Source organism: Syngnathus typhle, linkage group LG12, assembly GCF_033458585.1.
Source record: "Syngnathus typhle isolate RoL2023-S1 ecotype Sweden linkage group LG12, RoL_Styp_1.0, whole genome shotgun sequence".
Taxonomy (NCBI): Eukaryota; Metazoa; Chordata; class Actinopteri; order Syngnathiformes; family Syngnathidae; genus Syngnathus; species Syngnathus typhle.
In genome coordinates, this window is record NC_083749.1 from 10380073 (window position 1) to 10390072 (window position 10000).

Sequence of the window (10000 nt, forward strand, 5' to 3'; positions counted from 1 at the left end):
CTTACGGCGCTGTGTGTCATAAATGTGGAAAAAATAACCACTTTTCAAAGGTGTGTAGGGGTGGCTATGAGAAAAATAGCCATTGTAAGACAAAGACTGTAAACAATTTAGAAAAAGAAATGGACTGTTTATACATAGGCATGATTGGAAATGGAACCAAGAAAACAGCACACCAAACAAAGGACACTGTATGGCGCGAAACAGCCACGATCAGAGGTGTTGCAATTGACTTCAAGCTGGACACTGGTGCTGACGCTAATGTGCTGCCCAGGCAGCTATACCAGCAGCTACCAGGTCCCGTTCAGCTGCGTCCAACAAAGACTATGTTGATAGCTTTTGGAGGGGCACGCCTGACAGCAGATGGTGTTGCATCTTTAGAATGCAGAACGTCTAAACGCAAGGCTGTGCTGGACTTCCACGTGAGTAGCCAAGCAGACAAGCCAATTCTAGGAGGGGAGGCTTGTGAAGAGCTGCAACTGGTGAAGAGGATGGGGTCGCTCGCGGCAAAGGCTCCACAACAACAACAACCGCCAGCCACCAAAGAGGAGCTACTACTAAGATATGCTGATGTATTCACAGGATTGGGGGAATTTCCTGGAGTTCATCACATACACGTCGACCCCAGCGTCACTCCTGTGATTCACGCATGCAGGAATGTACCCCTCTCCATCATGGATGCGCTGAAAGTGACAATCAAAGACTTACAAAACAGAAAAGTGATAACACCGGTGAATGAACCAACAGAATGGGTGAACAGTCTTGTTGCCACTAAGAAAAAGAACGGGTCGCTGAGGGTGTGTTTGGATCCTTGCAACCTGAATGAGGCAGTCAAGCGCCAGCATTACTCCATTCCTACTCCTGAAGATGTGCGCAGCAGACTGGCTGGAAAATCCGTCTTCTCCATCTTGGATGAGAAGGATGGGTACTGGCAGATCAAGCTAGATGAGCCATCATCTAAGCTCTGCACCTTCAACACGCCGTGGGGACGCTTTCGCTTCCTCAGGCTACCATTTGGGATTAAGTCGGCCAGTGAAGTCTTTCAACAAAAGAATTGTGAGACCTTCGGCGACATTCCAGGTGTGTACGTCATAGCAGACGACATGATTATAGCAGCATCGTCAGAGCAAGAACATGATGAAATCCTGCAGAAAGTAATGGAGAGAGCAAAGTCTGCCAATGTGAAATTTAACAAAGACAAAATCCAGTTCAAAGTGAACACAGTAAAATATATGGGACACATCATCACGGCAGCAGGACAGAGGGCTGATGACGCCAAGATCAAAGCGATTGTCGACATGCCGACCCCGGACGACAAACAAAGTCTCCAACGCCTGCTGGGAATGACAAAATTCCTGGCGCAGTACATACCAAATGAAGCCTCACTCACGGCACCCCTCAGACAGCTGCTAAAGAAGGACGTAGCATGGCAGTGGTGCCCACACCACAGCGCAGCACTACAGACGCTGAAGTCTACCCTCACACAAGCGCCTGTTCTGAGGTACTACGATCACAAGCAGCCGCTGACTCTGCAAGCAGATTCCTCAAAGGATGGGCTGGGAGCCTGTCTGCTGCAGGATGGCCACCCGGTGTGCTATGCATCAAGAGCGCTCACGGACACTGAAAAAAGATATGCGCAAATCGAGAAAGAGTTACTTGCCATAGTGTTTGCTGCTAAAAGGTTTCACCAGTATGTTTACGGAAGAACAGTAACAGTGCAGTCTGATCACAAACCTTTGGAGGTCATTGTGCGCAAACCACTGAGCAAAGCGCCAGCACGGCTGCAAGGGATGCTTCTACAACTACAGAGGTATGATTTGAATGTGACATATACACCAGGCAAACACATGTACATCGCGGACACGCTCTCACGCGCCACAGCGTGCAATGACAGTGGCAATCTCAATGAGAACCCTTGTGATGAGAGAGTTGTGTATGCCTTGGAAGCCACAGACGCGTTGAGTAACGAAACACTTAGCCAGCTGAAATCAGCAACGGCAGCAGATGGCGTGTTACAAGCTGTATGTGAGAGACACTTGAAGGGTTGGCCCATGAAAAAGAAAAGTCTGGACAGTAAACTACACAGTTACTGGCCAATGAGGGACAATATCAGCATCGTGAATGACATTGTGATGGTCGGAGACAAAATCATAATACCCGAGTGCTTCAAGAGAGTGATTTTGGAGAAGCTGCACCTTGCACACCAAGGCGTGCAGCGTACTAAAGCTAAAGCGAGAAAAGTCCTTTACTGGCCTGGCATGACACGAGACATAGAGACAATGGTGGAAAAATGTGTGCAGTGCCAGCAGCTACAGCCCAGACACCAGGCTGAGCCACTCATTCCACACCAGGTTCCTGAACTGCCATGGATGAAAGTTGGAGCTGACATCTTCGAGCTGCATGGTCAGTCATACCTGCTGTTGGTGGATTACCTGACAAAATATCCAGAAGTGCTCAACCTGACTGATAAAACAGCTCGCACGGTGATTCAGAAGATGAAGTCTGTCTTTGCCAGACATGGGATACCTAAGGAGGTAGTGAGTGATCATGTCCCATTCGCCAGCTATGAGATGCAGTCATTTGCAGCTTCATGGGAGTTCAAGCTCACACACTCCAGCCCAGGTTTTCCCTCTTCAAATGGAATGGCGGAGCGGGCCATAAAGACGGTAAAACACGCGCTGAAGAAAGCAGTGCAGACTGGCACTGACCCACATCTAGTGTTGCTGTCGCTGAGAAACACACCGGTGACAGGACTAAACCTGACACCTGCACAAATGTTGATGGGTAGAGTCCTGCGCAGCACACTTCCATGTTCCAGTGCTGTGCTGAAACAGTCATCCCCACAGCATATTCTCGAAAGAATACAGGACTTGCAGTCCCGGCAAAAGCAACACTACGACCAGCGTGCAAAGCAACTGCCAGTGCTGACCCCAGGAGACACGGTGCACATGCAGACGCGACGCGGCTGGGAGCCAGCGGTTGTCATCAGGCAGCGAGATGAACCACGCTCCTACACTGTACAGACACCGGCAGGGAGGACACGCAGGAGGAACAGGCGACATCTGAGAAAGATACACCCAAGCCTGTTCAAAGACTCTCACCCTGATGAACATTTGGACTCTGAGTTTCAACATACTCAGGCTACTGCAACAGTGGACTCACCACCACTGGAACCGGTACCACGCAACCCTTGTCCTGTGCCTGTGGACAGCATGCCCACATGCTATACCAGGAGTGGCAGAGCAGTTAGGCGCCCTGCCAGGTACACTGAATGACAAAGTGATGTTGTTACTCAATGTTAAGAAAGAAAGTGATGGAGAAATTAAAGTGTGGATGTTTTGTGTTTATCGTGAAGTGTTATAAAATGTTATAGGTTCGGAAGGAAAAAAAAAAAAGATTGTTGAAAGCCATTTGGGTTGTTGAAACATGATTTGTTTGTAATTGATATATGCATGTCGAAATTGTGATCAATGTTGATACCAAAGAGTTAAGGTAACCGATACTAGATAAGCTACTTCTCAGTTGGAAAAGAGGGATGTGGTAGATTGGAATCGAGCACTCGGTGCTCGACTGTGTGGTCTGTCTGTATTGAGAGTCGGGGAGATGTTGACTGAGCGGGCAGTAAAAGATCGACTTGTACTGCATCCTTGCCTCCGTGTATTATTGGTGAAACAACCAGTAAGCAACCCACCGTTAGTGACAACACTACAACAGTGTATCAGAGCATAAAGTCACAACACACCCATTACGTATGGCATTCGGAAACTGCAAGCCGAGTTTAAACTCCGACATTGAAATTATAACCCGAGTTTCCAACCTAGTGGCGTCATCCGTAGCATTATATATAAAACACACATTTTTTAATGTGATCACGGCTTACGGCCATACTACCCTGAGAACGCCCGATCTCGTCCGCGGAAGCTAAGCAGGGTCGGGCCTGGTTAGTACTTGGATGGGAGACCGCCTGGGAATACCAGGTGCTGAAAGCTTTATTTATTTATTTATTTATTTATTTGTTTATTTATTTATTTATTTATTTATTTATTTATTTATTTATTTATTTATTTATTTATTTATTTATTTATTTATTTACTTACTTACTTACTTACTTACAACACCCATTACGTATGGCATTCGGAAACTGCAAGCCGAGTTTAAACTCCGACATTGAAATTATAACCCGAGTTTCCAACCTAATGGCGTCATCCGTAGCATTATATATAAAACGCACGATTTTTAATGTGATCACGGCTTACGGCCATGCTACCCTGAGAACGCCCGATCTCGTCCGATCTCGGAAGCTAAGCAGGGTCGGGCCTGGTTAGTACTTGGATGGGAGACCGCCTGGGAATACCAGGTGCTGTAAGCTTTATTTATTTATTTATTTATTTATTTATTTATTTATTTATTTACTTATTTACTTACTTACTTACTTACTTACTTACTTACTTACTTACTTACTTACTTACTTACTTACTTACTTACTTACTTACTTACTTACTTACTTACTTACTTACTTACTTACTTACTTACTTACTTACTTACTTACTTACTTACTTACTTACAACACCCATTACGTATGGCATTCGGAAACTGCAAGCCGAGTTTAAACTCCGACATTGAAATTATAACCCGAGTTTCCAACCTAGTGGCGTCATCCGTAGCATTATATATAAAACGCACGATTTTTAACGTGATCACGGCTTACGGCCATACTACCCTGAGAACGCCCGATCTCGTCCGATCTCGTAAGCTAAGCAGGGTCGGGCCTGGTTAGTACTTGGATGGGAGACCGCCTGGGAATACCAGGTGCTGAAAGCTTTATTTATTTATTTATTTATTTATTTGTTTATTTATTTATTTATTTATTTATTTATTTATTTATTTATTTACTTACTTACTTACTTACTTACTTACTTACTTACTTACAACACCCATTACGTATGGCATTCGGAAACTGCAAGCCGAGTTTAAACTCCGACATTGAAATTATAACCCGAGTTTCCAACCTGTGGCGTCATCCGTAGCATTATATATAAAATGCACGATTTTTAATGTGATCACGGCTTACGGCCATACTACCCTGAGAACGCCCGATCTCGTCCGATCTCGGAAGCTAAGCAGGGTCGGGCCTGGTTAGTACTTGGATGGGAGACCGCCTGGGAATACCAGGTGCTGTAAGCTTTATTTATTTATTTATTTATTTATTTATTTATTTATTTATTTATTTATTTACTTACTTACTTACTTACTTACTTACTTACTTACTTACTTACTTACTTACTTACAACACCCATTACGTAGTCAAGTCAAGTCAAGTTTATTTGTATAGCCCTAAATCACAAGCAGTCTCAAAGGGCTTCACATAGACAGAAATTGACAATTATTCTCAAAGCATGGCATTCGGAAACTGCAAACCGAGTTTAAACTCCGACATTGAAATTATAACCCGAGTTTCCAACCTATATTGTGTGGCGTCATCCGTAGCATTGTAGTTCACGTCTTTTACCGCTAGAGAGCAGACTATGTACAGTGAATAAAGAGGCTGGCTCCCTGTGAACTCAAAGCAGCAGTTTTTATTTGTAAAAGAAACCAAAACAACACATTGCGCTTACATGTAGGGTTTTTCCACTTTTCATGACATATACAGCAAAATGCAGGTCGTAATGGCAAATTTGTGCTACCACATAAAAAGCTGTCAATAACGTTTCATGATAACCATGTTTCCATGAAACGCCCTTTCAGGGGCGATTGTGTCTATAAAATGCATGATTTTGAATGTGATCACGGCTTACGGCCATACTACCCTGAGAACGCCCGATCTCGTCCGATCTCGGAAGCTAAGCAGGGTCGGGCCTGGTTAGTACTTGGATGGGAGACCGCCTGGGAATACCAGGTGCTGTTCGCTTTATTTATTTATTTATTTATTTATTTATTTATTTATTTATTTATTTATTTATTTATTTATTTATTTATTTATTTATTTATTTACTTACTTACTTACTTACTTACTTACTTACTTACTTACTTACTAACTTACTTACTTACTTACTTACAACACCCATTACGTATGGCATTCGGAAACTGCAAGCCGAGTTTAAACTCCGACATTGAAATTACAACCCGCGTTTCCAACCGTGGCGTCATCCGTAGCATTATATATAAAACGCACAATTTTTAATGTGATCACGGCTTACGGCCATACTACCCTGAGAACGCCCGATCTCGTCCGATCTCGGAAGCTAAGCAGGGTCGGGACTGGTTAGTACTTGGATGGGAGACCGCCTGGGAATACCAGGTGGTGTAAGCTTTATTTATTTATTTATTTATTTATTTATTTATTTATTTATTTATTTATTTATTTATTTATTTATTTATTTATTTATTTATTTATTTATTTACTTACTTATTTATTTACTTACTTACTTACTTACGATTTTTAATGTGATCCCGGCTTACGGCCATACTACCCTGAGAAAGCCCGATCTCGTCTGATCTCGGAAGCTAAGCAGGGTCGGGCCTGGTTAGTACTTGGATGGGAGACCGCCTGGGAATACCAGGTGCTGTAAGCTTTATTTATTTATTTATTTATTTATTTATTTATTTATTTATTTACTTACTTACTTACTTACTTACTTACTTACTTACTTACTTACTTACTTACTTACTTACTTACTTACTTACTTACTTACTTACTTACTTACTTACAACACCCATTACGTATGGCATTCGGAAACTGCAAGCCGAGTTTAAACTCCGACATTGAAATTATAACCCGAGTTTCCAACCTAGTGGCGTCATCCGTAGCATTATATATAAAACGCACGATTTTTAATGTGATCACGGCTTACGGCTATGCTACCCTGAGAACGCCCGATCTCGTCTGATCTCGGAAGCTAAGCAGGGTCGGGCCTGGTTAGTACTTGGATGGGAGACCGCCTGGGAATACCAGGTGCTGTAAGCTTTATTTATTTATTTATTTATTTATTTATTTATTTACTTACTTACTTACTTACTTACTTACTTACTTACTTACTTACTTACTTACTTACTTACTTACTTACTTACAACACCCATTACGTATGGCATTCGGAAACTGCAAGCCGAGTTTAAACTCCGACATTGAAATTATAACCCGCGTTTCCAACCTAGTGGCGTCATCCGTAGCATTATATATAAAACGCACGATTTTTAATGTGATCACGGCTTACGGCTATACTACCCTGAGAACGCCCGATCTCGTATGATCTCGGCAGCTAAGCAGGGTCGGGCCTCGTTAGTACTTGGATGGGAGACCGCCTGGGAATACCAGGTGCTGTAAGCTTTATTTATTTATTTATTTATTTATTTATTTATTTATTTATTTATTTATTTATTTATTTATTTATTTATTTATTTATTTATTTATTTATTTATTTACTTACTTACTTACTTACTTACTTACTTACTTACTTACTAACTTACTTACTTACTTACTTACAACACCCATTACGTATGGCATTCGGAAACTGCAAGCCGAGTTTAAACTCCGACATTGAAATTATAACCCGCGTTTCCAACCTAGTGGCGTCATCCGTAGCATTATATATAAAACGCACGATTTTTAATGTGATCACGGCTTACGGCCATACTACCCTGAGAACGCCCGATCTCGTCCAATCTCGGAAGCTAAGCAGGGTCGGGCCTGGTTAGTACTTGGATGGGAGACCGCCTGGGTATACCAGGTGCTGTAAGCTTTATTTATTTATTTATTTATTTATTTATTTATTTATTTATTTATTTATTTATTTATTTATTTATTTATTTACTTACTTACTTACTTACTTACTTACAACACCCATTACGTATGGCATTCGGAAACTGCAAGCCGAGTTTAAACTCCGACATTGAAATTATAACCCGAGTTTCCAACCTGTGGCGTCATCCGTAGCATTATATATAAAATGCACGATTTTTAATGTGATCACGGCTTACGGCCATACTACCCTGAGAACGCCCGATCTCGTCCGATCTCGGAAGCTAAGCAGGGTCGGGCCTGGTTAGTACTTGGATGGGAGACCGCCTGGGAATACCAGGTGCTGTAAGCTTTATTTATTTATTTATTTATTTATTTATTTATTTATTTATTTATTTATTTATTTATTTATTTATTTATTTACTTACTTACTTACTTACTTACTTACTTACTTACTTACAACACCCATTACGTATGGCATTCGGAAACTGCAAACCGAGTTTAAACTCCGACATTGAAATTATAACCCGAGTTTCCAACCTATATTGTGTGGCGTCATCCGTAGCATTGTAGTTCACGTCTTTTACCGCTAGAGAGCAGACTATGTACAGTGAATAAAGAGGCTGGCTCCCTGTGAACTCAAAGCAGCAGTTTTTATTTGTAAAAGAAACCAAAACAACACATTGCGCTTACATGTAGGGTTTTTCCACTTTTCATGACATATACAGCAAAATGCAGGTCGTAATGGCAAATTTGTGCTACCACATAAAAAGCTGTCAATAACGTTTCATGATAACCATGTTTCCATGAAACGCCCTTTCAGGGGCGATTGTGTCTATAAAATGCATGATTTTGAATGTGATCACGGCTTACGGCCATACTACCCTGAGAACGCCCGATCTCGTATGATCTCGGCAGCTAAGCAGGGTCGGGCCTCGTTAGTACTTGGATGGGAGACCGCCTGGGAATACCAGGTGCTGTAAGCTTTATTTATTTATTTATTTATTTATTTATTTATTTATTTATTTATTTATTTATTTATTTATTTATTTATTTATTTATTTATTTATTTATTTACTTACTTACTTACTTACTTACTTACTAACTTACTTACTTACTTACTTACAACACCCATTACGTATGGCATTCGGAAACTGCAAGCCGAGTTTAAACTCCGACATTGAAATTATAACCCGCGTTTCCAACCTAGTGGCGTCATCCGTAGCATTATATATAAAACGCACGATTTTTAATGTGATCGCGGCTTACGGCCATACTACCCTGAGAACGCCCGATCTCGTCCGATCTCGGAAGCTAAGCAGGGTCGGGCCTGGTTAGTACTTGGATGGGAGACCGCCTGGGTATACCAGGTGCTGTAAGCTTTATTTATTTATTTATTTATTTATTTATTTATTTATTTATTTATTTATTTATTTATTTATTTATTTATTTACTTACTAACTTACTTACTTACTTACTTACAACACCCATTACGTATGGCATTCGGAAACTGCAAGCCGAGTTTAAACTCCGACATTGAAATTATAACCCGCGTTTCCAACCTAGTGGCGTCATCCGTAGCATTATATATAAAATGCACGATTTTTAACGTGATCACGGCTTACGGCCATACTACCCTGAGAACGCCCGATCTCGTCCGATCTCGTAAGCTAAGCAGGGTCGGGCCTGGTTAGTACTTGGATGGGAGACCGCCTGGGAATACCAGGTGCTGTAAGCTTTATTTATTTATTTATTTACTTACTTACTTACTTACTTACTTACTTACTTACTTACTTACTTACTTACTTACTTACTTACTTACTTACTTACTTACTTACTTACTTACAACACCCATTACGTATGGCATTCGGAAACTGCAAGCCGAGTTTAAACTCCGACATTGAAATTATAACCCGAGTTTCCAACCTAGTGGCGTCATCCGTAGCATTATATATAAAACGCACATTTTTTAATGTGATCACGGCTTACGGCCATACTACCCTGAGAACGCCCGATCTCGTCCGATCTCGGAAGCTAAGCAGGGTCGGGCCTGGTTAGTACTTGGATGGGAGACCGCCTGGGAATACCAGGTGCTGAAAGCTTTATTTATTTATTTATTTATTTATTTATTTATTTATTTATTTATTTATTTATTTACTTACTTACTTACTTACTTACTTACTTACTTACTTACAACACCCATTACGTATGGCATTCGGAAACTGCAAGCCGAGTTTAAACTCCGACATTGAAATTATAACCCGAGTT

The 10000-nt window shown here is 41.3% G+C and overlaps 14 non-coding genes and 1 pseudogene across 14 annotated transcripts; all 15 read left to right on the top strand.

The window, feature by feature from the left end:
- Nucleotides 1–3871: 3871 nt before the first annotated feature.
- Nucleotides 3872–3986, top strand: LOC133164545 (5S ribosomal RNA; annotated as a pseudogene).
- Nucleotides 3987–4247: 261 nt separating this feature from the next.
- On the top strand, nt 4248–4366 carry LOC133164947 (5S ribosomal RNA). Its single transcript, XR_009717425.1, has one exon. It is a non-coding gene; the product is annotated as a 5S ribosomal RNA (ribosomal RNA).
- Nucleotides 4367–4699: 333 nt separating this feature from the next.
- LOC133164464 (5S ribosomal RNA) lies at nt 4700–4818 on the top strand. The gene has a single exon (XR_009716974.1). It is a non-coding gene; the product is annotated as a 5S ribosomal RNA (ribosomal RNA).
- Nucleotides 4819–5062: 244 nt separating this feature from the next.
- LOC133164633 (5S ribosomal RNA) lies at nt 5063–5181 on the top strand. The gene has a single exon (XR_009717124.1). It is a non-coding gene; the product is annotated as a 5S ribosomal RNA (ribosomal RNA).
- Nucleotides 5182–5786: 605 nt separating this feature from the next.
- LOC133164317 (5S ribosomal RNA) lies at nt 5787–5905 on the top strand. Its single transcript, XR_009716832.1, has one exon. It is a non-coding gene; the product is annotated as a 5S ribosomal RNA (ribosomal RNA).
- Nucleotides 5906–6188: 283 nt separating this feature from the next.
- Nucleotides 6189–6307, top strand: LOC133164489 (5S ribosomal RNA). The gene has a single exon (XR_009716998.1). It is a non-coding gene; the product is annotated as a 5S ribosomal RNA (ribosomal RNA).
- Nucleotides 6308–6450: 143 nt separating this feature from the next.
- LOC133164220 (5S ribosomal RNA) lies at nt 6451–6569 on the top strand. Its single transcript, XR_009716738.1, has one exon. It is a non-coding gene; the product is annotated as a 5S ribosomal RNA (ribosomal RNA).
- Nucleotides 6570–6842: 273 nt separating this feature from the next.
- LOC133164215 (5S ribosomal RNA) lies at nt 6843–6961 on the top strand. The gene has a single exon (XR_009716733.1). It is a non-coding gene; the product is annotated as a 5S ribosomal RNA (ribosomal RNA).
- Nucleotides 6962–7202: 241 nt separating this feature from the next.
- LOC133164517 (5S ribosomal RNA) lies at nt 7203–7321 on the top strand. The gene has a single exon (XR_009717024.1). It is a non-coding gene; the product is annotated as a 5S ribosomal RNA (ribosomal RNA).
- A 293-nt stretch (nt 7322–7614) lies between these two features.
- LOC133164467 (5S ribosomal RNA) lies at nt 7615–7733 on the top strand. Its single transcript, XR_009716977.1, has one exon. It is a non-coding gene; the product is annotated as a 5S ribosomal RNA (ribosomal RNA).
- Nucleotides 7734–7965: 232 nt separating this feature from the next.
- Nucleotides 7966–8084, top strand: LOC133164634 (5S ribosomal RNA). The gene has a single exon (XR_009717125.1). It is a non-coding gene; the product is annotated as a 5S ribosomal RNA (ribosomal RNA).
- Nucleotides 8085–8599: 515 nt separating this feature from the next.
- LOC133164492 (5S ribosomal RNA) lies at nt 8600–8718 on the top strand. Its single transcript, XR_009717000.1, has one exon. It is a non-coding gene; the product is annotated as a 5S ribosomal RNA (ribosomal RNA).
- Nucleotides 8719–8995: 277 nt separating this feature from the next.
- LOC133164093 (5S ribosomal RNA) lies at nt 8996–9114 on the top strand. Its single transcript, XR_009716617.1, has one exon. It is a non-coding gene; the product is annotated as a 5S ribosomal RNA (ribosomal RNA).
- A 237-nt stretch (nt 9115–9351) lies between these two features.
- Nucleotides 9352–9470, top strand: LOC133164183 (5S ribosomal RNA). Its single transcript, XR_009716702.1, has one exon. It is a non-coding gene; the product is annotated as a 5S ribosomal RNA (ribosomal RNA).
- A 245-nt stretch (nt 9471–9715) lies between these two features.
- Nucleotides 9716–9834, top strand: LOC133164115 (5S ribosomal RNA). The gene has a single exon (XR_009716638.1). It is a non-coding gene; the product is annotated as a 5S ribosomal RNA (ribosomal RNA).
- The last annotated feature ends 166 nt before the right edge of the window (nt 9835–10000 follow it).